General features: G+C 40.6%; 1 protein-coding gene across 2 annotated transcripts in view; it reads right to left on the bottom strand.

Annotated features, from left to right (window-relative positions):
* BACH2 (BTB domain and CNC homolog 2) overlaps positions 1–27,598 on the bottom strand; it is a 351,002-nt gene that overhangs the window by 250,238 nt on the left and 73,166 nt on the right. For both annotated transcript variants that reach the window (XM_042939368.1, XM_042939369.1), the window contains exon 2: positions 4,215–4,327. The gene's annotated coding sequence lies outside the window, so the exon portion shown is untranslated. The remainder of the gene's footprint in view (positions 1–4,214; positions 4,328–27,598) is intronic.

Genomic DNA, 27,598 nt, shown 5'->3' on the forward strand with positions numbered 1-27,598 from the left:
CATTGCCTGCAGCAAAACAAGGGTGGAGATGCACTCAATATAGATGGGCCATTTGGTGATACCACCAAGAGTGTCCTAGAGAGGGGAAGAGAAAATCTTCTATGTTTATTAGTCACCAATTCCTTATATCACATCCAGTAGCTCTGTCAACTTGCTCAAGTGAAAGAAGTTTAAAATGGAAAAAGTTTTAATGTTAGGTGTATGTTGAAACGTTAAAACCTCCGAAGTAAGATGACTCTCCTTACTTTGGGCAGAACAGAAGCTCTGGATGGCAAAGACCTTTGTTTTGTTCACTGATGTCTCACAAGCACAGTGCGTGGTACACAATACACACTTGGTAAGGGTGTGTTGGGGGAGCTGATGTTTAATCAAGAGTCATGTGTATGCCAGGTGGAGAGCCAGGAGTGATGAGTTCTGAATTTCACTGCTTCGTATTAAGGAGGTGCCAAGAAAGAAAAACTTTAAACGAAGGCAGAAACTCAATTTCAGTTTTACTCTTTAGTTGACTGTAGAGATATTGATCTGAGTGTAAAGGTGAAACTGCCTCAAACTTGGCACAGTAAAATATTCAGAGAAAAAATTCTGTTGGGTAGATATTAAGCAAAACAATAGCATCCACCCACCAAGAGAGATAAGAGATACTACTCAACTTCATTTGATGCTATGGCATTTGTCCAAGCAATAGCAATCAGATCTGGCTTTATTTGAACATGAGAAGGAAGAAACAGTTCTCAAGAAGATTCATTTTCACTGTGTGTGTGTGGGGGGGGGCATTCTGTATAATAACGGAAAAATCGATTAATTTTCAATCAGATGGAGTGTCCTCATAAATTCAAGGCAGACAACAGCATGTGATACACCTTCATGAAAATGACGACCATGAGGGAAAGAGTTTAAAATTGTAATTCCAAGGTTGCTGCTAGGAAGAGATATCTTTCAAGAGCAGAACACTGTTTCCTGTTAGTGTGGTTTTGGGAACTAACATAGTGGTATGTACTGAATGTACATCATTCTGCCCAGTTTGCCTCTACAAAATCCCATCCTGTCTAACTTGCCTCCCATTTGGCTATGATTTTTTAAGTAACACACTAAAATTCTTTCTTTACAGCATGATGATATGTAAATAACATAGTCCTTCTTACTAGCAAAAATTTGTATTATAAAAGCTATATTTATACATATTAACTAGAGAATGCCTGAGAAAGTAGAGAGGATAGAAACCTCTGACAAAATTTAAAGTTAAATCCTTATTACAAAGTTTTGGGTCAATATAAAGATTGGAAAGTCAGCTCTTACAAAAAGATCTATGGAGAATATGGAACTTGGAAAGATGGGTCTTCAAGATTGGATGAGAGCTAGGGAGAGTGAGTGGCCTGGGAAAACTTGTGCACCCATAATTCCTCTAACATGTTAGGCTAGAACATGAAGCCCAAAATGTACAACCATTAAAGCCTTAAAAAGGTGAATAAATGTGGGGGTATCCACTATCTACTCTGTATTAATCTTATTAGGATGCACCAGTGTGCTAGCTGTCTGAGGGCTGGAAGTGTACCCCTTCCTGGCGTGTCCCCAGACTCTGCTACACATAGACGTTCAAGAATATGAGTAATGATGGCCCTACCTGGTGGACAGCAGTTCACTATCAGGTTAGCCTGATTATATTAGGCAGACAAAGGGTTAATTCATTTGACCAATGGCCATGGGGGCAATTCCTATTGTTTTCTAGAGAGATCATCTCTAAATAACCCCAAAGAGAGATAGATGTCAATGCCTCACTGTGATCAGAACTGCCCTGTCACTTCACAGCAATTACACTGGAGCCTAGAATATTCTGTCATGCTGCATCCTGACACCTCCCCATTTAAAGTGTCCTGTAAGCTAGCAGGGGTTTGGGAAGGAAAAAGAGTTATTAGAGTGTATGTCCAAGTAAGTGGAAAGTGCACAATTAAAATGTCTCCAACTTTCTAGGAACAAACCTACCTAGAAAATCAATCACACCCACAAAAATATTTCCAGCATTCTAACTTACATATCCTAATTGATGAGATGATTGTCTGGTTTTACTTACACTGAGAAGATCTATTTCCTCCCCAGAGGGTAATCTATTCTTTGTCTTATGCCAAGAAACCCATAAGAAAAATGCTGACCTATGAAGGTTACACATCATGCTTAATCACTACTTTAAATTAAAATAACATAAAATAAAGCATTCATTGGGCCACTTAGACGGAACATAACTTCCCAAAAGCAACAGACACACCTACTGAGACACTTGAAATGTCTGAGGAGTCTGGTTCCCAGCTGTGTATCAAGAGCCAAACCATGACATCAGGCCTTGAGCTGCTCTGGAGAAACTCAGGGCAGGGCCATCATAGCAAGCTGTGCCTGCCAATCAGAGATTTCCCAAGAGTTGTCTTAGCATTTCAGTATACCAAACTCTAACTAATAGAAGCCAAGGTTTGCAAAGACCACAGTGATGAATCCCCTCTCTTCCCCACTCTCCAGTCGTGACCTTGGGGTGGAATACCTGCTACTTTCCAGTGTTCCAAGAGCTCTCTTCTCAAAAACTGCTTAAAGGTAAGTATTTAAGCCAATGGGGGCGGGGGTGGGGGGTGGGGGGTGGGGGGTGGTGGGTGGAAGGTTTCCTTCTCTTAGGCTTAACTCAGCCAAATGAAAATCCCTGAAAAACAATTGCTTATTATTTTCTGGTCTCTTCTAGTAGGGTTATGCAGCCACCCTGAGAAGACTAAACAAATGGCCATGAGAAAAATTACCGCTGCAAAGGGTTCTTAGTAAAAGAATCTCAACAAACAAAATGGGCTTTCTCCATAATACCTTTTGAAGGCCACTGTCTAAAAGAGCTGTCCAACTCCATCACAACCCATAGCTAATGTGATAAATTAACCTCTTCTTGTAGACCTCTGGAAATGTCTCTCCCTTGTTTTGGATCCTTCAGTGGCTCTCAGAATTGGACACTTAACCTCCTTCTCTGGACTCATATCTACCATCTTCCACCACTGCAGTGGTTCTCAACCAGGGGTATTTGTGTCCCCCAAGGGATGGACACTGGCCAATGCCAATGTGTGGGTTTTTTTGGTTGTCACAACTCAAGTGGGAGAAAGGGGATGCTACTGAATATCCTTCAATGTGGAAGACAGCCTCTCACTATAAAGAATTACCCAGTCCAAATGTTAACAGTGTTGAGGTTAACAGTGTTGAGGAGAAATCCTGCTGTACCAAGCTCTTTGTTCTCTAAACACACCAGACTTTCTCATATGCTTCTGTGCCTAAACATAGCCTGTTTCCTTTACCTGGAATGCCCTGCCCTACTTCTGTGTCTAAGAAATGACCATTTATCAATCAAGATCTGACTCAAAATGTCACCTCCTCTATGTTGTCCCTTCCATATCTCCCAAGGTTGGATGTTTCTTCTGTGCTTCCAGAGTTTCTGGTACATATTTAATTAAAACCACTAGCCACACTCCCCCCAAGCCTGTCACCTGCTGCAGGCAAAACCCAAGCCCCATTCATTGTTCATCCCTCAGTGCCCATCTGGTAATCACTTGCTACTTGCCGAGTCAAACAAGGAATAAATGGAAATGTTGTAGATACACCTAAGACTCTCTTGCAGAAATGTCTAAGGGACAACAGTGTCCCCAACATCAAAAACAACAACAGTAAATATTTGTCAAATGCTTATAATGTAGATAGGTACTATATTAAGTTAATATGGTGCACATATTAATTCATTTCATCCTTCTGACAACCCTACAAGGTAGGTACTATTATCATCAGCCTTTTACAGATGGGCAGATGGGGAAATTGAGGCACAGAGAAATTAAGCCCCTTGTCCAAGACCATCAAAGCTAGTATCTGGAAGGGCTGATATTTAAACCCAGGTAGTCTGGCTCCAGAGCCTCAATCTTCCAACATTCATGCCAAGGCAGTTATATTAGCAACCAATATTTCAGTCAACCAGAAGCCTCTGACAAACACAGTGACATATCCGTAAGACTATACAACCACAGCATGGCTGCCACCTCCTGTGACCCTGCCTATAAACACCACTTGCTGGGGTCACACAAGTCTCCAACCTCTGGAATATCTGTGGCAGGAGAAGCAACCTCCTCACACCATGGGAAGACATTACATACCCAGAAAAATCAGGGTACTGTAAAGAAGACACAAGGCTGATTCCCAAAAATATCTCTTACCTTGTTCATGTTGCAGGGACTGGAGCAAGGGCTCAGACATGTCACAGTGCGAGGCAGCTCTGGAAGATTCTCCTCGTTGCTGTAGACCTCACTTCCCGAAGCAGACAGCTGCACTGCAAACACAAAGAGGAAATCCATCAGCTGGCTCTCAGGAAGACACAGAGCAGTTCTGTGTCCAGGGGAACTTTCTGCCATGATGGCAATGCTCCATGCCTGTACTGTCCACTATGGTAACCACTAGCCACATGTGGCTAGTGAGCATTTAAAGTGTGGCTAGTGCAGCCAAGGGCTGAATTTTAAATCTTATGGGAGTTTAATTAAATTTAAATGTAAATAGCTACCTGTGGTTAGTGACTACCATATTGGACAGCACAGGTCAGAGAATCAAATTCTAGATTCTAGAGAATCAAATCAAAAGTCTTAAGGTCACAGATATTGGACATGCCAGTGGCCAAGGAAAAGCTGGGTATTATATGCTCAGAGTAACTGCAGATACACAGAAACAAGAACATTCATTCAACTACTATTTTCTCAGTACTTACTAGGTGCAGGGTACTGAGGATATAGTGATCAATAAGCCAGAGAGGTCAGTTATTTAAGAGTTTCTAGCTCAGGCATGTGCTTCCTTGGGAGGAGAAAGGATCTAGCATGTAAGCAGCACTTACTTTGTGCCAGACCTCAATGCCTTCCCTGCTGCCTACAAGGAATAAAGGAACAGACAAGCATTTGCTGAAGACTGGTTGTACCACGGTCAGGGCTTAATAGATAGGACCTTCCACAGAGCCCCTACCATAAGGGATTCCAGGAGGTCAGTTTCCCATGGGCCAAATGAACCAGATGATTTAGCATCCCCTCAAATGGAATAAGGGTCCCTGTTTTTATCCATGCTATTGGTTATTTAGGGAGGTTTTTTGATTCACTTGAATTACATTTTAGAGTAAAACAGTTATTGTACTGCTCCAGGGTTCTTACTTTATCAAATATTAAGGAAAAATAAGAAAGAACATATCTTCAACCCCTTAATTAGACCTGTAGCCTTTTCTTTGAAAGATGTTTATGGGTGAATTTGATAGGAGAACAAACATTGTAAGGTTCCTTGTAATCACCTTATTTCTGTGTTGCTTTTTCCTGGTTGCATCTGGGAAGTGTTTATGTATCTGAACCTTTCCATAAAGACTAGAATTACAGGTTTAAAGGCAACTGCAGGGCTTTAAAATACATTTTATTTTTATTTTTTAATTTTTTAGGTTTATTTCTTTATTTTGAGAGAGAGACAGACAGAGAGAGAGAGAGAGAGAGAGAGCAAGCAGAGGAGGGGCAGAGAGAGAGGGAGAGAGACAGAATCCCAAGCAGACTCTGCACTGTCAGCACAGAGCCAGATGCAGGGCTTGAACTCACAAACCATGAGATCATGACCTGAAGTGAAATCAAAAGTAGGAGGCTCAAACCACTGAGGCACCCAGGTGACCCCAATTTTTAATAATAATACAGTAACAATATAGAAAGTGTTCAATAGGAAAAGAAACAGAAGTCATAATCCCACTAATCATAATCACCTTCAGTTCTTAGCACTCAGCCTTTGTCTATTGGAGAATGACATGAGGCCCTGGTGTGTCTGCTGAATCGAGGACACAGAGAAGTCCAAGGCTATATTTCCTAAGTGAACATCTTTCACCATTAAGAAAATGGCTTTGTAATCTGTATTTTCAAAAGATAAACTCCTACTCCACACACATTACTATTCTGTGAACATGATATTATTAAATTCCTTTACAAATCAGAAGATAGGGAGAGGAAATTACAAATCACTCCTTGACTGTTTGAGACACAGGGATTCCAAAGAAAATACCACATTCAGTCATAGCAATAACATATTTTAACAATGATGTACAACATGGAGAGACCCTGGAATTCTGACTTTATAGCCTAAAGACATCCAAACACCCCTGTATGTACCTGACGCCTGGGTAATTGATGCCTCAAAGTCAAGAAAATTCAGTATCTAATTCTAACCAATCTTATAATGAAAGAAAATTATGCATATAACTTTTACTCTTTGAGTTTCCAGAAGCAGATACTAATAAATTTATTTTTTTTTTAATGTTTACTTATTTTTGAGAGAGAGAGACAGAGTGCAAGTGGGGAAGGACCACAGAGAGAAGGAGACACAGAATCTGAAACAGGCTCCAGGCTCTGAGCTGTCAGCATGGAGCAGACGCAGGGCTCAAACCCATGAACCGTGAGATCAAGACCTGAGCTGAAGTCAGATGCTTAACCGATTAAGCCACCCAGGTGTCCCTTCTGTTTTATTAAAAAAAATTTTTTTTAATGTTTATTTATTTTAAGAGAGAGAAAGAGAGATAGAGAGAGTGCTCACATGAACATGAGTCGGGGAGAGGCAGAGAGAGAGGGAGAGAGAGAACCCCAAGCAGTCTCTGCACTGTCAGTGCAGAGCCCAACATGGGGCTTGATCTCTCGAACCATGAGATCACGACCTGAGCCGAAATCAAGAGTCTTGGATGCTTAGCCAACTGAGCCACTCAGGCACCCCACATTTCTGTTTTAAAGTAGAGCTCTACACATGCTGTTTCCTTTTTAATAAATGTAATTCAGTACCTTTAAAAACTATATAGCCTAGCACGTAACTAGGAAACTTTTCCAAACGCCTTGCACAGATGTCTGATGTCACAATTCCATTCAAATGTACACATTGGTATCAACACAGGAAAGGTGGGCACAAGAAGATAATAGCAAACAGACAAGAATTCTTGAACACAATTTCCCCAAGGAAATTCCACCCAACTCCAATCATGCCACAATCCCCTCTCCCTCAGAGCTTGGGTATATAGTCTGCACTAAAGCAATTACGGATTCTCCCCTGTGACCCCACCACCCCAAGTGTTCTTATGTCATTTTCATGTATATTGGTTCTACAACAAAGTCAAAATAAAAACTCTTTGAGGGAAATATTAGTCACATAGAAAGTTCTTAATAAATATTATGAATAGACTTTTTTCCTTGCTCTCACTCACAGAGCCTAGGATGATGTGGACTCTTAATGGAGAATCTTAAACACAATGTTGATAATCACTGCAGACTGCCTTTGGGTTTTTTTTTTTTTTTTAAGGAAAATCTTTTAATGTCCAGGATTGCAAATATTTTAGGAAAACATTGCTAAGAATATCTTACAGCTATATAGTGCTCAAAACTGTACAATGCGCTTTTATATTAATACTCTCAGTTAGTACTGATATTGATCTGAGTGGTAGTTTTTTAAATGATGAAACCAGATTCAGAGAAGAAAAAGAATTCTTCTTAGTCATGCTGTTACAGGCAGTAGACTCTGGCTAGAAGTGACTTCATTTCAAGATACTACAGAATTAAAACACATACAAAGCCCACAAATAAAATAAACCTCTCCTAATAACACACACACACACACACACACACACACACACACCCCACCACCACCACCACCACCACCACCACCACCACCACCACCAGAAAACACCTCAGCAAACAGATAACAGTTTTAGAAATTGGGTCAGTTCACTTCTGGCCAGCAACCAAAAAGACCGGCCTTGTTCTATCAAGTACTTTAAATCTTCTTTGAAACAGAGAGAACCTGGTTGTTCTGCAGCCAATTCCATTTAGAAGCTTAGAGAAATCCACAGCTTAAAAAAGGAGAGTGAATCTTAAATATAAAGCATTAGGGGAAAAGATACCCGTGTTACCATGATGGAATTAAGGGAGTTTTCTTCTTTATTCTATTTTTCAATGTTTCTTTTTAATCATCCTCGAAGTTGGATTCCCGTGATACTAAACAAAAGGCAAGTACAGATACCTTCAAAGGATGCCTGGAGAACGTCGATCCCAGAAGCTAACGTGGGACTTCCACTCTGTTGATCCTAACAAAGTTGGCTGAATGGGCAACAAAGCCTGTGGTCAACCTTAGGCTTCGGAAAGGTTAATGAAATGTAATTCATCTTTCCAGGTGGGTAGGAGTGTGAGTAAGCAGAAAAGTAGAGACAGGGTAAGAAGAAGAGATCAAAGAGAGAATGAGCAGAAAAGGTGAAGGCTACAAAGAGAGAAGAAAACGAAAGGACAGGTAAGCAAACAAAGACACCTAGAGACAGGATCAGTGATGCAGCCTCTCACCAAGCGCCCCTCACCATCCAGGCCCTCACTAACAGAAGGGACGGAGAGGTTCAGGCTCCTGGTGACAGCACCACATCCTCTGGCTTCTCTGGGTGTCAGCAAGTGGGGCTGGAGTCAAGTAAAGACCGGGCTTACCTGTTTCTCCACTATTTATTTACCACCAGCCTCCACCTACCACAGAGAAAAGTCTATTTTCCCTGGATCACTGATAATGTGGTATAGAGGTATGGTGGGAACAGCATAAGCCATTTTTATTCTAGTCTCCTTACTCTAATGAGAGTACTCTTTAGAGTACTTACTCTTACTCTTGACACTCTTAAACATGTCGAAGGCTATTTGTGTGTGCGTGTGCGTGTGTGTGTGTGTGTGTGTGGTGCTATTTCTTAGCCTTTGGAAATACAACTAATACTTATTGCCAATACAGAATGGAGTATGATGAGCTGGGCTTTTCTCCCCACTCCAACTCCTCCACCCCCTTCCAAGACATTCATTCTAGAAGGCTTCTGTAATACAGCTCAAGCTGCGTTGCTCAGGCACTCCTATGGGAAACAGGCCCATAGGAGCAAGCAGCAGATCACTCATAAGGGTAATGGTCTTGCTGGTTTTTAAATATAATGCACCCTGATGTTAGTCTGTGGAATGGCTTCTTATTCCTCCCCTCCCACCACCAAATCCAGCAGCCTAGGCAGAGGGCTCAAGCATGAGGACCCGAGAACTTGTGAGGAAGGATTAAGCAAAGTCACAGAAAGACAAACAGGGTTTGGAGAGAAAGGGGGAAAAGGCAAGATGACAAGTGTAGAGGAAATTCTCTAAAACTAGGACTTAGGAGCTTGGGAAATCAGACAAACAGATGAGAGATATATCCCTAATTCCCTTCCACCCCTGTTTTTACGAGTTGGAGTAATTTACATGTCTCTGAAGTGAAATCTTACAACCTTCAATTGGATGGAATCCTTGTACAAGACTAGATAAATTTTAAGGCCATTTTATTACAGACAGTCCAATCCTTCTCTTCCACAATAAGGGGCATGGTGCTGGGATTAATGGATCCAAAGGTAAAGCAACAAACGGACCCCTCTCCCCTTCCCCAAATATACACACTCCTTGTAAGTGGATGGCTCCTTCCTTTCTTTCTGAAGAAGAGGCAGGGGGATCAGAGCAGAGGTCCCTGAGGAGCTCCTTGCAGGACTCTCTCCATCCTCAAAGTCACATCAAACATGTCTCTGGTTCTTCAGGACCTTGGTATCCTTGCTACCCTCACATTTAGGTAGCAAACACACCATAACATGGTTTTGCCCCAAGAGACTGAACAATGTTTGCTAATCTGCCTTGCCCCCCATGCCCTGCCTTCACAACATGCCATGGAAAACAAACAACCCAAGGATGAGGGTGTCTTCCCATCAAGCATCATTAGAGACCTTCTTCCCCAAGGATAGGTCATACAGTTTGAAAATTAACGTTCTGAAATTTCAACTAGCATATGACCAATGGTTCAGAGAGAAATTGTGATAAGGAAGAAGAAATGAGAGCATTACAAATTGTAAAGACAGTCACTGCTGGTAGCACAAAAATATTGCTCTGAGAGCCAGACAAGGTACAGTAAGAACACCAAGTGATAGCGTGTCCATTGCTTTCAGAGGATTACCTCTGGCACACCTTCTGAGGGTTTCCCCCACTTCACCAAATCATACATAAGGATATCTAATGTTTAGATTAAGGGCTATCACTCTGTTAAGGGTCAATTTCAGTCCCCCAGTAGTTCAGGAATATCTGTTTTTAAAAATGTTTATTTATTTTGAGAGAGAGAGCACGCATGCAAGTCCAAGTGGGGGAGGGGCAGAAAGAGAGGTTCAGAAACCAAAGGAAAGAGAATCCCAAGCAGTCTCTGTGCTGTCAGCATGGAGCCTGATGTGGGGCTCAATCCCATGAACCATGAGCTCAAGACCTGAGCTGAAAGCAAGAGTCAACAGCTGAACCCACTGAGCCACCCAGGCACCCCTAAGGTTATCTTAATTAAAGGCACAATATAGAAGAATTCCCAAGGCCTATTCTTCTTGCCTCAGTGACTACCTAAACCATGAGACACAGATTCAGATGCTTACAGGAGTCAAGAAAGAATAAGATGAAGGAATGGTCAGGCCAGAGAAGACAATGAGGAGTGGGGAGGCCTGGAGAGTCTGCCGCTCAGCTGTGGCTCCAGAAAAGTAGGAGCGAGGCACATGTTCCCACAGCTTCTGATGTTCAAGAAAGCCAGAAAATGGAGAGACTACGTAAAATCATGTGTTTGTTTAATGTTGGCAATTTATGTTAGTATTTTGGAAATCCCATAGGGGTTGGATTTGGTCATCCAGGTATATCTTCCATCGTACACTTTTTGTGTAAGTCAGGGGATTGTTTCTTTTAAATTCCAGGGCTGGAGGCTCCCAGTCTGTCTCCTGACCCCTCTAGGGCTGTACGATGTGGCTTCACTGGGCGTAGCAAGCCCTGCAGAAGAGTGGGCAAGGGGTGGCTTGGGAGCCAAGTCACTCCATCTGAGTATCTAGTCTGACTCTTCACATGTAATTTCAGCAAGCTACTAACCCTGCCTGAGTTTTTATTCCTTCATTCATAAAACTGGGGAAAATTCTTTATACCTCCTAAGATTGTTCTGAAGATTAAAAGGAGTAACTTGAATAAAGTATCTAATGCATGGTGTTAAAAAGAGAGAAGCCCTTTCCCATCCCTGTTTCCTGCCACTGTTTAGCACCACCTCGTTCTGCTTGTAATCGAACACAGGTGCTTACTCTCAACCACCCTCCTGGATTCTAAGTATTTCAAGGGAAGATAACTTATCTGTTTTATGCCCAAACAGCCAGCGCCTATCTCACCACCCTACACATAGCAGGCTTTCAGTAAATGCAAATTTTAATTATAATGTTGTTATATGAAGTTGTTATGGACTGAATGTTCATGTCTCCCCCTCCAAATTCATACATTGCCTAATCCCTACTGTTGTAGTACTCAGAGGCAGGGCTTTGGGGAGGTAATTAGGTTTAGATGAGGTCAAGGAGCCCTCATGATGGGATTAGTGCCCTTGTCAGAAGAGACACCAGAGAATTTGCATGTATACTTTCTCTCTCTCTCTCTCTCTCTCTCTCTCTCTCTCTCTCTCTCTCTCTCACCCCTTCTCCCTGCTATGTGAAATCATATCAGGAAGTCAAATGTCTGCAAGAGATCTTTCACTAAGACCAAATGGACTGGCATCTTGCTCTTGACCTTCCCAGTTTCCAGCACTGTGAGAAATAAACTGTTGCTTAAGCCACTCAATCCATGGTATTCTGTTATAGCAGCACAAACTAAGACAAATGTTTAGGAAGATCTTCCTTAAATCTGGCACCAAATGAGCCTATTTCCACTTATCCTCTCCTGATGCTTTAATGTCAATATGTATAATCTACGCATTTGGCCAGAATATTTTGAGACTAAAAGAAAGAAACCAGGTCCAAATCAAGAAGAAAATACTTAATGTTATTAAGTATTAAAAAGAAGAATTTTCTCTCGAGATGTATGACATCACGTTTAGGTCAGGAGGGCACTTTTTGGTACCCTCAACATGCCTCAGCAGAAAAAACTGAACATAAGGGATTTCATCACCCTACTAATAAACAAAGGATCGTGCTTTAATTCTGGCATCCTCAGTTCATGTTTGCCAATAGTGCATGTCACTGCATGGGTTGTACTTGGTGGCTGTCCAGAGTTCTACGCAATCCCCCATCCATTTGTCCACCATGGACTGAGAAGGCCTAATTGTATTCATCTAAGATGGTTTACCAACCCTGCCTGACCACCCGTGTTTCTTTGATTTTACTCTGAAAGAATCCCAGAGACCTTCAAACAATCCTAGCTTCCTTCTCCCTTGAGGGGTTTGCTTAACAATTCAGGCAAACACATTTCCTGTGATTTGCTGAGAAGCTAAAATAATTTAACACAAAGCCTAGTTAAGGGATTTCTTCAGGATGACCCACTGAAAAGGAACAAGGGAAATTGCTAGAAAGGTATCTCTTTACAGAAGCTCAAGGGGACCAGCTATCTCGCCAATAAAAGGTTTCCAACGAAGGAATTTAAATATTCTCAAGGATAACTTGAGGATAAGTGTAATGAGGGGCGACTGACTTCCTGGGGGCTAGTGTTTACAACTGAAACTCATCTGCTTAGTAAGCCAGATTGGGTGTAATGCCTTGTTCCTCTGGGAAGAAATTTTCATTAATCCTCAGAAGAAAGCTGAATTTGGCAGGATGGGCCCTTGTTGAAAGCAGTCTCAGGGATTCGCTGTTAATCTCTGCTTTCTTGAGGCTCTAATTCTGTACTTCCCAATGCCAGCCTCTCCTTAGTACGGCTTGTTCTTTGTGAGGGTGTCCCACGTCCTGGCTTGTTAACCTTTCCAGAGGGATCTAAGGTTTGCTTCTACCACAGCCCTACAGCTTTCAATGCTTTCAAACCAGTTTAGTGTCTTTGTCAAAACAACTGAAGTTGCCATACTATGCAGGTGGTGGAACTATAGACCCCACAGCTATTCAAACAGTGTAACCCTGGATTTCCATCTCCCATCCCTGTGCCCCAAACACACACACTCAAAGCCTGACATGGGCTCTGGGGGGAATTCTTCTTGCCCCCTTTGGCAAACAGTTCCCATATGAGCATAAACATCACAGCCCCTAGAATCTAGAGCCTATGGCCAGGTCAGGATCACTCACAGGCCTGTGGCATCAATGTCTTCTGGCACATGGGAATTTCCCTTGTAAGTTCTTGCTATTTTCTACTTTATCCAACACACCTAGGGATTGTTCTGGGTGGGTGGGGTGGGCATAGAGGGCTAGAAGTGGGTCAGGCTGCACTAGCTCAGTATATACTATTCTGCCAGAAGTATCCAATTTGGGGTTCCCTAAACTCAGTTTTGCTGTATTTAGGGTCCCCTCCATGGCCATTTGGCTATAATTCAGGCTGGAGCCAGAAATGTGTTCTTTGTAGCATTATGCTGTATTGTTGTGACTCACACCCAAACTCTTCTATAACAGAGTGACACCGGGTAAGGAAGAGCATAAAGGTGGCCCAAGTGATGAGAGAGGGACAAGTGGCCAGCATCAGCAGTGCAGGCGTTTTCCCAAGGAGGCAATCACCTCCCGTACGAGGCCATACTTTCCGCACACAGCCAGGTCTGTCCTCGGTGAGGAGGAAAGGAATCTGCCTCCCATGTGCTTTTCCATGATTTAGAATTGGACGACTGCACGCTGACGTTTCAGTAGCCTCAGAGAGGCAGGATGGCAAGGAAAGAAACAAGGGCACCACGACCTCCTCACATCATAACCGAGGTCTGTGGAGTCACTGCGTTCTTCCACAGCAGCCAAGAGAACAGCCACAGAAAACAGCTCCAGCAGCCGACCTGGAGGCCTCGTCCCTGGGGTATCCTCTGATCTCATTACAGCAGTCGACACTAGTCCTCACAAAACAAACAGAGGAAATTTATGCCTGCCTTAGCCTGTGGAAAGCTCCGCATTCCTTGTTTAACGAGAGTTCCAGCTTCTGAGACCACAGCCATCGGGGATGGGGAGGATGTCTGCTTTGCTCCAGAGAAAGAACTGTTGTGGCTGCCTTTCCCTCTTTCTGGGGCTGGATATGAAGGCAGAGAGCCTGCAGAGAGCCACTGAACTTGTGGCCTAGGCTCTCTACTCCAGTCCCTGCAGAGAAGTTCCCTTTCTTCTTATGTCAACATCCCGCTCAGTCGGTGGGGCCACTTCCTCTTGAACAGCTCTGGGAAAGTCGCTGCATTGCAGCCTTGAAGGGTTCCACCTGCTAAGGCCAGAATTCTGAGAGAGAGACTGCTCTGTGCGACAAAACTCCAGGTCTTCTGGGGGGAAAATTTTCCCCTCAAAACACCCTTGCTTGAGGTTTGGAAAATTTCACCTAATTTGGGGTTCCCACTTTTAGGATAAATGCCAGGAGGGAAAAATGTTACTTTATACCCTTGAATTCAATCTTAGAAGTAAATGAGTGGCCAGCTCAGCAGGTGAAGAGTGAATTCTGAACCAAATAAGAATACGGCATTCATTCTGAGCCAGGGTGACTCTGCCCCCTCCCCAGGGGACACTTCAATGCATGGAGACTTTTTTTTTTTTTTTTTTTTGTCATTACTCGGGGGAGGCTGCTACTGGCATCTAGTGGGTAGAGGCCAGGGATTCTGCTGAACATACTACCATACACAAAACAGCCTCCATAATAAGGAATTATTTAGTCCAAAATGTCAACAGTGCTGAGACTGAGAAACCCTAATGTAGAGGGAACATTCAAGGACGTGGGTAGGTTTAAATGATAAATCTTTTTTTTTTCCCCCTTACAGAAATGGTTTTTAGTTTTTAATGAACTTGTAAACAAAAAGGCTCCCATTTCAAAATAAAAACAGAATCCCAGATCATATAGATGTTTACAGTGATTACATTTATCTAAGCAACATACATACACGTTCAGTTATAAGATGTTAACTAAATTTCTGTGACGAATATCCTTTTTTAAAATATCAAGGATATTACAGGGTTAATGCAGAGCCCTAAGGAAAATCTCAACACCTCTGTGTTTTTAAGTCTTCACTTTAGATGCTGTCATTTATAGCACAGTGAAGAAATCAGGGTCATCCAAAATACTGACAACTGTTAATCACATAACACTAATGTTGATATCTTATAGTTAAAATGTGCATAATTAACAACCACAAAAATTCACCAGTTCTCTCTTGAGTAAAATAAATGAAAACTGCCTTTAACCCATGCAGAGTTACATCATGAGAGCTGCCTGGGAGACACTGGAGCAGCTTCGCTATCAGATTATACTAGGTAAAGGTGTGATCTGAGTGCTTACTATCATTAAATCAATGGTAAGTACTAATAGAAGGAATTTATGAGCTAAAACCATATATATCATGTGAGTATATCTAGGGCTGAAAAAAATGGCAGTACGTTTCAACTTTTAAAATGTCAACAAGAGGGGGAGGTGTTCCTGGATGGCTCAGATAGTTAAGTGTCCGACTTCGGCTCAGGTCATGATCTCATGGTTCGTGAGTTCAAGCCCCACGTCCGGCTCTGTGCTGACAGCTCAGAGCCTGGAGCCTGCTTCAGATTCTGTGTGTGTCTCTCTCTCTGCCCCTCCCCCACTTGTGCACACGCTCTCGCTCTCTCTCTCCCCCCCCCCAAAAATAAATAAAAACACTAAAAAATAAAAAAATAAAATAAAATATCGACAAGGTATGAGGAACAGTAGTGATGCTGACCTATATTCTAGGGAGGCTAAGGAAAACAGGTGCATAGTAGGGCTCTAAATAAATGCAGATGTGCAGAAACATGTCACAATGAAAGTAATCATGGTGCATATTTTGAAATTCTCCCATTTCTAAGTTTCTGAACCTGTTTCAAAATATTGCTTTTGATCTACATAGCACCATCTCATTACATCTAGTATAAGAACATACATTTAGATAACCCAGTCATTATTCTCTCATGAACTCTTTTTTTCCATCAAGAGAAGGAAAAATCCACACCCAAGCACAGCTAATGCATGTAAGCAAATTAGAAGAAGAAGAAGAAGAAGAAGAAGAAGAAGAAGAAGAAGAAGAAGAAGAAGAATTTCATGAATGAGCAGAAGACAAATTTTTAATGGAATGTTTTAGAGGCTTGTGGTATAAAAAGTAAACAAAACTGATTCACTAACTGTTAATACTGTTTACCATGATGCAAGAGTTGGGCTTTTTTTAATGTTCCAGAAGCCAGAGGAGAAGGAATACTGTGGTAGGGAAAAATGATACCTTCCGTGGCATTTCAAAAGCATTGCTCAATTCCTCTTGAGCAAGGAGGCCATAGTAATGACTTTATTTTACCTACCACAATTATGGTACACCTCGAAGTAATTCTCCACATTATACCCCTTTCCTCCCTCCACTCAAGTGCTGCTAAATAATCTCTGGAAACCATTAACCAAGAGTCCTGTTCCAATTTTCCTCCCCTCCCTCCCCTTCTGCCTCAGTCATGCTGGAGTCAGGACAAAGCAAACTTGTATTACATCACAGAGCAAACTCATTTTCTCGAAACCATTCTGTTGGTAGTTTACTGCTACTGGAACCCAATGCTGTCAACAGTGTGGTCTTTGTTTGGTGGATGTTGCTTTAAAAAGAAAAATAAAAAGTTTCCCCACACCCCCTTCTTTTAATACAGGCGAGTAGTTTGAGGAGCCTCCCCGGCCTGGCTCCACCCCGCTGTGTAAACTAGACATTACCTTATACACAAATGAATCTACAGCATTCCTCAGTCTAGCTGCCTTGCAGAATTCCTATGCTCCCAGCAGCCACGGCAGCACACACTCCCCCTGGCTTCCCTCCTCCTCTTCCCCCACCCTCTTTTTTTTTTTTTTTTTTTTTTTTTTTAATTTCCACTGCCTCACTGTGTTTTTGTGTAAATGATCTCACATGACTCAACAAATCCATCTGCCTGAAGCAGGCCAAGTCTGGAGCCCTCCCAGGAGGGAGGAGAAGAATTGCTTTGTGGAAAGGACCTGGAGCTCTGCCCTTTCTCTGGCTCGAATTACCCGCCTGTCAGGCCTGACGGATTTGGCTAAAAATAAAAGGAAGCGGGCCGTGAAAAGCAGATGAATGGGCTCAGCAGTTCCTTAGATAACACAGGCCTGCTGTTGCCTACAGCTCCCCAAACAGAAACTTCAAATGCAGGCCCTGTGAGTGCGGTGATGTGGCTTCCAGGTGAAAGGGGGGGGGGGGGGGTGTCGAGTCCACTGGGGTTGGGGGTGGGGGCACATGGCCTGTGCTTTAGATTTCTGTGTCAGAACTTGTGTGTGTCTGTGTGTGTCTGTGTGTCTGTGTGTGTGTCTGTGTGTGTGAGACAGACAGACAGAGACAAGAGAGACAGACAGAAAGATTCTTGTATAAAAAGGTTCTCAGAAAAACAGTAGGGTTCAGTGGAGTGAAAGCTTGGCTTGTAAAAAAAAAAAAAATGTTTCCACTACAGAATTACTCTTCTCCCTACCTCCCCAACACCAGACATTTTAAGCCTCCCTATGATGTCACTTCTGCATTCAGAGCCAGCAAAGAGCTAAAAGTCCTTCTTGTAAGTGTATGCCCAGCGCCCGCAGTGGGTATTAAGCACTTAGGTTGGCAATGTAATGACACACTGTAACAATCTGTAATATGAAGCAGTCAGCAAAGCCCTGGCTCTGAAAGCTATTTCTCCCGACCATTAACCATATGTTTGGCTCCTCAGATAGCCAAGCGGGTGTTCCAGCTTACCATCTGGTTTCTATCCACACAAGCAACTGCAAAGCACAGACTATCTCCCTCTGGAGCTGCGTGTTTCTTTTTCTCTCTCTTTTCCGTTCTTCCCTTCTCTTTTCCTCCTCCCAGCTCCTTTGGTTCCCTCTGCTAAAGAATTCTTTGCCATTCATCATGTGCAAAGAAAACTTTACCTGGCATGGCAGGGGCAGAGCCATTAAGGAAGCACAGCTGTACTGTAAACATGCCAGAGGGCCGTTTACCGTCCGCTGGATCCGTAGAACAGTCTCTACCCCCTTCTTCATCTCCTATTGAGTGCTGACACTTGATCCAGTTTGTTAAAAATAGGTACATTCTTGACAGATCCAGGGTTATTGTGGCGCCCTTCACACTCACTTCATATTCTGGGAGTGGGGCTTTAAAGCACACGCGTGCGCGCACGCGCGCGCACACACACACACACACACACACACACACACACACACACACGTTGGCCTCTGCATTCAATCTGCATGACATCAGTCTCACACAAATGACATACCGACTGCAAATAACCAAGTTAACTAGAGGATTCTATTCCTTTTTATGCCCTAAAGGATTCCATCCCAAGTGTATATTTTTCTTTTCTTTTTTTTCCCCTAAAAAGCCAGCCATTTCAACAAATTGATGAATTGCAAAACTTGTGCTTATTTACATCTGCATTTTATTTTTTTTTAATGTTTATTATATTTTTGAGAGAGAGAGAGAGACAGAGTGTGAGCAGGAGAGGGGCAAAAAGAGGGAAACACAGAATCTGAGCTGTCAGCACACAGCCGGGCACAGGACTCAAATTCACGAACTGCAAGATCATGCCCTGAGCTGAAGTTGGACGCTTAACCCACTGAGCCACCCAGGCGCCCCTCCATCTGCATTTTAATAGCATACACCAGTGACATGGGACATGCTATCAGAATTCATAGGATTTTCTTACAACGTCGCCAGAGTATTCACCTTAGATTTTCTTCCTTTCAAGATTTCAGGTACTTTATAACTTTTTAAAAATGTATGAAGAGACCTTTAATAAACAGAAATTAGGTCATTTTTTCCTCCTGTCCCCACAAGGATTATATGTGTATTACCAACCCATTTTACTGAATTAGGAAATGGAAGTTAATCTTTTCCCACGCCTTAAAAAAACTGCTAGTTTCTCACATACCAAGAACAAAAGGAACAATATCATTAAAAAGTGATTAAGCAGAATGTCAGATTTTATCAACACGGCAAGGCTATTGAGGTTCTGTCATGGGAGTACTGTTTACTCAGGCTAACAAGGATGCCAGGGAGGCCACTACCTGGGCAATCTCCTTACACCCACTGCCCTTGTCAGTTCTCTTAACATGATCTAAAATAGATCTTCTGTTAGCTATTTCTACCAATAAGGGACAGGAAAATTCTGTAGCATGTAGGTTTTAGAGAATGACAGAAATGGGAAATATTAATTTCAGGCAACATAGAAAATTGTCCACAGAAGTTAGGTTTAATTAAATTTTGCTTTTGACCCTAAAATCATACACTAAGAATAACATTACATTACCTTTACCACAATATCATTAATAAAAGGGAAGAAAAACAATCAACTAAAAACTTCAACATTTTTATACTTTTTTTTTTAGGGATGGAGGGAGAGAGAGGAAGAGGGAGAAAGAATCCCAAGCAGGCTCCACGCCCAGCGCAGAGCCTGATGCGGGGCTCGATCTCACAACTGTGAGATCATGACCTGAGCTGAGATCAAGAGTCAGAGTCTTGACTGACAGAGCCACCCAGGTGCCCCCAACATTTTTATAGTTTACCTGGCTCTTTAAGTTCTTGTGGAATCCACTTATTACAAGATATTTATGCTTTTCATGAATACTAGTGTCCAGGCCCTCCTCCGCCAGCCCAATTATAGCAGGATCCCTGGGAGTGGGTCTGAGCATGAATACTTCTGAAAGCTTCCCAGCTGTGTCTACTGTGCAGACAGTGCTTAGAAGTCTTACTCTATATGAACTCAGATGATACTAGAAACTACCTCATCAAAACCAAAAGGAAACCTTTGGGATGGAAATGTAAATGAAATTTAGGATTAGAACAGTGATTTTCAATCTTGTTTAGAAGTGGAATCTTCAGTTGAAAAAATCTTATATGAAATCCCTATAAACAAAATAGTAAAAGTGTCATTTATACTGTCATTAAAAAAATTTTTTTTAACGTTAATTTATTTTTGAGACAGAGTGAGACAGAGCATGAACGGGGGAGGGTCAGAGAGAGAGGGAGACACAGAATCCGAAACAGGCTTCAGGCTCTGAGCTGTCAGCACAGAGCCCGACGCGGGGCTCGAACTCACGGACTGCGAGACCATGACCTGAGCTGAAGTGGGACGCTTAACTGACTGAGCCACCCAGATGCCCCTATACTGTCATTTTATACTTAGTCTGTACAATATCCATAGATTTCATAAATTCAAATTTATAATTTTTGAATTATTATAAGTCAACCAGTGAGGACAAAGAGGCCATTTTGCTGAACATAAAAATCTGAAATTGGGGTTATGGCTGAGAGGTCCAGTGCTATCCACCTCAACATCCAATTTTTTTCCATAGCCAATGGTTCTGATGATCAAGGCTAGATAAATGTAAAAATAGCAGTACGTGCAGCAGTAGGATTAAATTAATTCATATATTTGAATAAATGTTGATTATATATCTAATACACACCAGGTACTGCCCTCAGGGGTCAGGACAGAAATGAGGTGCAGCATTCTCCCTTGAGAAGCCTGGTTAAGAAGACACCTCATGGCAGAACAGCAAGGTCAGTACAATAATGGAGGCACCAAGATTCTGCTATGAGGAGAAGTAGTTAACTCTGTCTGAGGAAATAGGACATCACTTCACCAGCGTGGGACTTTTAAATCAGGTCCTAAAAATCTGAGTAGGATTTTTAGAGCTATCAAAGAAAGGGAAAGACATTTCAGGAAGAAGGAACAGAATATGAAAAAACAAAAACAAAAACAAACCCCCCCCCCCCCCACAAGTATAAATAGGCCTGGTGAGATCTGGGAGTTAAGAGAAATTCTGAGGAGGTCAGAAAGGGCTGGGATACAAGGCTGAAGAGGTATCGGAGGCTGGGTCATAAGAAACTTTAAATGTCATAATACAGTTAAGACCAGCACTGACCAACAGAAATGTAAGATGAACCACACACATAATTTCAAATATTCTAGTATCCACATTAAAAAAATAAAAAGAAACAAGAGGGGTGCTTGGCTGGCTCAGTCGGTGAAGCATCCGACTTTGACTTAGGTCATGATCTCACGGTTCATGAGTTCAAGCCCCACGTTGGGCTCTGTGCTGATACTGCAGAGCCTGGAGCCCACTTCACATTCTGTGTGTCTCTCTCTGCCCCTCCCCTACTTGCGCTCTCTCTCTTTCCCTCAAAAATAAATAAATAAATAAACATTTAAAAAATATTTTAAAAATAAATAAAAAGAAATAGGAGAAATTAATTTTGATGTTACATTATTTAGCCCAATTTATCTAAAATATAACCACTTCAACATAATCAATATAAAAATTATTAATGAGATATTTTACACTTTTTTCCTAAGTCTTTAAAATAGGGTATGGGCTTCATATCTATAACATCCCAATTTGGACTAGCTGCATTTTAAGAGCTCAGTACCCACATGTGGCTAGTGGATGCTGTATTGGACAGCACAGGTTTCCCCCTTATCCTGCAGGCAGTGAGGGCTGAAAAGACTTGCAGGGGATGCTGTGGAAGCAGTGTGGAGGAGACAGAAGATTATGTCTGGGAGAAGCTTGTGGGCTGCTTCCACAGTCCAAGCAAAGGATGAAGAGAAGGATGGCACTTGAGACCAGGCATGGGATGGCAGTAAGAAGGCATGGATGGGTCAGAGTCAAAAAACATTTCTAGAAAGAATTCAGAAAACTACAAATGACTGTACATGAGAGATGATGGAGAAGAAATCATGGAACCACTAAATAGATTTTTTGGTGCTAAAATCTGTGCTTAGTGTAAAAAGTTCCCGATTGTGTATTTAATACGAGGTTGTGTTGTTCCTTTCAAGCTTGCTTCCCTCTGCTGTGGAATGCAATGTCATTTAATAAACATGTTCTGAGGACCCACCATGTGCTAGGTAATGCCAGCAACTGGCATGAATGAGACACAATTCTTCCTTTCAAGGAGCTAAATATAGTGTGGGAGACAGACAACAAACTACAATGAAGTATTAAGTGTATTATTAGTAGGATGTGAAAGGAGGTCTACAAAATGTTCCATAGAGTATAACTTATAACTATTTCCTACAATATAGTAGTGGAACTTTAGAGTTATAGGGAGAGGGGCTTTCAGATAGTGGTAGGCTTATTAAATAACTTAAAAAAAATGTTTTTATTAAAAAAAAACAGTTCACCCATTATACCCATCCCACCTCTTGCAACCACCAGTCTGTTCTCTGTACCTATGAGGAGTTTTCTTGTTTGTTTTTTAACATTCCACATATAAGAGAGACCATTTGGTATTTGTCTATCTCTGCCCGACTTATTTCACTTAGCAAAATGCCCTGAGGTCCATCCATATTGTTGTAAATGCCAAGATTTCATTCCTTTTTATGGCTGAATAATATTCCACTGAAAATATATTTTATACACACACACACGCGCTCCCATAAATATATATACATATATAATTTCTTTGTCCATTCATCTGTCAATACGTACTTAGGTTGCTTTCATATCTTGGCTATTATAAATAATGCTGCAATGAACATGGCGGTGCATATATCTTTTCAAATCTGTGTTTTTGTTTTCTTCAGATAAATACCCAAAGTGGAATTGCCAGATGATACAGTAGTTCTATTTTTAATTTTTTGAGGAACCTCCATTTGGTTTTCCATAATGGTTGCACCAATTTACATTCTTATCCACTGTATATATACAAGGGTTCCTTTTTTTCCACACCCCAGCCAACACTTGTTATTTTGTCTTTTTGATAACAGCCATTCTAACAGGTATTAGGTGACATTTCATTGTAGTTTTGATTTCCATTTCCCTATTAATTAATATGTTGAGCATCTTTTCATGTACCTGTTAGTTATCTTTATGTCTTCTTTGGAAAAATGTCTATTCAGATTTTCTGCTCATTTTTTAATAAGATTGTTTTTTTTTTTTTTTTTTTTTGCTATTGAAATGTAGGAGTTCTTTATATATCTTGAATATTAGCCCCTTATGAGATATAGGACTTGCAAATTATTTTCTCCCTTTCAGTAGGTTGCCTTTTCATTTTGTTGATGGTGTCTTTTGCTGTACCAAAGCTTTTTAGTTTAATGTAGTCCCACTTATTTATTTTTGCTTTTCTTGCCTTTGCTTTTGATGTCAGATTCAAAAAATCATCATCACAGGGCACCTGGGTGGCTCAGTTGGTTAAGCATCTGACTTTTGATCTCGGCTCAGGTCATGATCTTGTGGTTTGTGAGACTGAAGCCTGCATCAGGCTCCATACTGACAGTGCAGAACCTGCTTGGGATTCTCTCTCCCTCTCCCCCTCCTCCCCCCCCCCCCATGCTCTCGCCCCTGTCTCAAAATAAATAAACTTAAAACAAATCATCAAGACATGTGTCAAGGAGCATACCATCTATGTTTTCTTCTAGGAGTTTTATGGCCTCAGGCCTTTCATTCAAGTCTTTAATCCATTTTGAGTTAGTTTTATGTATGGTATAAGATAGGGGTCCAGTTTCATTCTTTTGCATGTGGTTTTCTCATTTTCCTAGCAGCATTTATTGAAGAGACAGTCCTCTATCCACTGTATATCCATGGCTCCTTTATTATAAATTAATTGACCAAATATGCACAGGTTTATTTTTGGGCTTTCTATTCTATTCCACTGATCTATGTGTCTGTTTTTATCCTAATACCATACTGTTTTGATTACTATAGCTTTGTAATATAGCTTGAAATCAGGAAGTAGAATGCCTCCAGCTTTGCTCTTCTTTCTCAAGACTGCTTTGGCTATTTGGGGCCTTTTGTGGTTCCATACAAATTTTAGGATTTTTTGTTCTATTTCTGCGAAAAATACCTCTGGAACTTTGATAGGGACTACACTGAATCTGTATACTGCTTTGGATAGTATTAGACATTTTAACAATATTAATTTTTCCAATCCATGAGCGTGGAATATCTTTCTATTTATTTGTGTCTTCTTCAGTTTCTTCATTAATGTCTTGAAGTTTTTCAATATAGAAGTCTTTCACTTCCTTGGTTAAATTTATTCCTGGGTGCCTTGTTCTTCTTGATGCAAATGTAAATAAGATTGTTTTCTTAGTTTCTCTTTCTGAAAGTTTGTTATGTATAGAAATGCAATGATTTTTGTGTAGTAATTTTGTATCCTGCAACTTTACTGAATTTTTTTATTAGTCCTAACAGTTTTTTGGGGGAGTGTTTAGAATTTTTTATGTATAATATTATGTCACGCAAATAGTGACAATTTTACTTCTTCCTTTCTAATTTGGATGACTCTTATTTATTTTTCTTGCCTGACTGCTCTGACTAGGGCTTCTAATACTATGTTCTTAAATGTAAATGTCCAATCAAAAGACAAAGAGTGGCTGAATGGGTAACAAAACAAGATCCATCTATATGGCTGCCTATAAGAGACACTCTTTAGATGGAAGAGTGCACTGAAAATCAAGGGATGAAAAAAGATATTTTGATATTTCATACAAATGGCAAACAAAAGAAAACTGGGGTAACTATAGTTATATCAGATAAAATAGACTTTAAATCAGAGACTGTAATGAGACCAAAAAAGGTGTTACATAAGGTCTCAATCCAACAAGAAGATATAACATCTGTAAACATATATGTATCCAACATAGGGGCACCTAAATATATGAAGCAAATACTAACAGATCTAAAGGGAGAAACAGACATCAATACAGTAATAGTATGGGACTTCATACCTTACTTACTCAATGCATAGATCGTCCAAACAGAAAATCAATAAAGAAACACTGACCTTAAATGACATGTTAGATCAAATGGATTTAACAGATATTTACAGAACATTCCATACAAAAGCAAAAGAATATACATTCTTCTCAAGTGCATAGGAAACATTTTCTAAGATCATTTATTAGGCCACAAACAAGTATTAATAAATTTAAGAGAACTGACATCATATCAAGCATCTTTCCCAGCCAGAATGGAATGAAACTAGAAATTAAATGGGAAAATTCACAGATATGTGGAGATTAAACAACACACTACTGAACAACCAATGTGTTTTTTTCAAAATCAAGAGAAAATTTTAAAATAACCTCAAATGAAAATGGAAATGTATCATACCAAAAGTTATGGGATGTAGCAAAAGCAGTTCCAAGAGGGAAGTTCATAGTGATAAATGCCTACCTTGAGAAACAATAAATGTTTCAAATAAACATTACATCTCAGGGCGCCTGGGTGGCTCAGTCGGTTGAGCGGCCGACTTTGGCTCAGGTCACGATCTCGCGGTCCGTGAGTTCGAGCCCCGCGTCAGGCTCTGTGCTGACAGCTCAGAGCCTGGAGCCTGTTTCGGATTCTGTGTCTCCCTCTCTCTGACCCTCCCCAATTCATGCTCTGTCTCTCTCTGTCTCAAAAATAAATAAATGTTAAAAAAAAAAAATTTAAAAACAAACAAACAAAAAAAAAAACATTACATCTCAAGAAAATAGAAAAAGAAGAACAAAGGAAATAATGAAGTTTTAAGCAGAAATAAATGAAACAGAGACTAAAAAGGCAACAGGAAAGATCAATGCCACTAAAGCTGGTTCTTTGAACAGACAGACAAAATTGGCAAACCTTTAGGGAGACTCAACAGAGAAACAGAGCTAGAGAGCACTCAATAAAATCAGAAATGAAAGAGGAGGAGATGTTATAACAGATAATACAGAAATATATGATCATAAGACTACAATGAACAATTATACACCAACAAATTGGATAACGTAGAAGAAATGGATAAATTCCTAGAAACATACCACCTAATAAGACTGAATCATGATGATACAGAAAACCCGAACAGACCAATTACTAGCAAGGAATTTGAATCCGTAATCAAAAACCTCCCCAAAACAAGTCTTGGACTAGACAGCTTCATGGTGAATTTTACCTAACACTCAAAGAAGAATTAATATAAATCTTTCTCAAACACTCCTACAACACAAAAGAGGGAGGAACTCTTCCAAACACATTTTAAGAGGCCCTCATACCAAAACCAGACAAGGATGCCACACACACACACAAAAAGAATGTTATAGGCCAATATCCCTGGTGAACAAAGACACAAAAATCCTCAATAAAATATTAGCAAACTGAATTCAACAATACAGTAAAAGGATCATATACTATGATCAAGAGGGGTTTATGCCAGGGATGCAAGAATGGTTCAACATCCACAAATCAGTCAATGTGACACACATTAACAAAATGCAGGATAAAAATCATATGATCATCTCAATAGATGCAGAAAAGCATTTGATAAAATTCAACATCTATTTATGACCAAAACTCTCAACAAAGCAGATACAGAGGAAACATACTCAACACAATAAAGACTGTGTAAGCCCACAGATAACATACTCAATGGTGAAAAGCTGAAAGCTTTTCCTCTAAAATTAGGAACAAGACAAGGATGTCCTCTCTTAGCACTTTCATTCAGCATTGTATTGGAAGTCCTACCCATAGCAATTAGGCAAGAAAAAGAAATAACTGACTTTTAAAACTGATGCAGCATATGATTTACTTCTGTGTTTGTATTTGGTTGCACAGTATTCAGAAAATCCTGACATTCACAGGTAATCCCTACTCTACTAACTCAGGGACCAAACAGATTCAGACAAAGTTTCAGATAACTGTCTTGCTATCTGCTACTCTTATTACTTACTGTCTGAAATTTAAAAAACAAATTGACAAGAAAAACACTGCATCCTTTTCTATTGGAACTCACTCTGGCAAATTTCTGTATCCATACTCTGGAAATGAACAGATTGGAATAGCAAGGGATAGTTATGCTGGAAATGATACCAGTTCTTTAGCAATTCATTGTGTAATCTTGCGATATGCTCAAACTAACCCAAAAGCTTGAAAAATTTCAGTAGTTAAGATATTTTTATTTCAAATTTTAACACTAAAGATAATCTGAAAACCACTTGATTTCTTCAATAATTGGTCAAGGAGCATCCAGAATGTAGATTGGATATAAAGAACCCTATAAATAACAGAATATATGTCATTAAATGATGTGTGCTTCGTTTACTTATTATACAACTGGCCGTTAACCCACATAGAAACCTACACCCAACCGAGAACAGAGACCCCCACTTCCTGCCTGGCATGGAACTGAGTGTGGTACATATGCTTAACGAGAAATTTCCTTGTTCAATTCATGATCGGGCTGGAATCTGAAAAACACTGGTACAGAACTTCCTTATCAATGACTAATTTATAGGAAGTTCAAATATATAAGCCAAAACAGCAGAAAATGCTTGATTTAATAGCATTTTAGTTACTACTATTAATGCTTGATAGTCTAATTCAATGCCTTGGTGGTCCCAATGTGTTAAAATTTCACATGTAACATGTTTAAATATGTGTTTTTATTATGGTTATAAAATTGTTTAAAATATATTAAAAATTAAGGGCAAATTAAGCATTTGCAGAGCTCCTCAAGTATCCCCAGGTAATTTCTGTAGACCAGAGTTTGAAGACTACTGGCTTATAGTCTTTGAGGTTAAAATGTAAAACTAAGAGCAACAATTTGGTGCACCTACTACTTAAAAATCATCAGGGCGTTCCTAAACTTTAGCCAAGAACAGATACCATCCCTCGTTATCCTAAAAGCAATAAGGCTGAGAAACAAT

This window comes from Panthera leo, chromosome B2, assembly GCF_018350215.1.
Source record: "Panthera leo isolate Ple1 chromosome B2, P.leo_Ple1_pat1.1, whole genome shotgun sequence".
Taxonomy (NCBI): Eukaryota; Metazoa; Chordata; class Mammalia; order Carnivora; family Felidae; genus Panthera; species Panthera leo.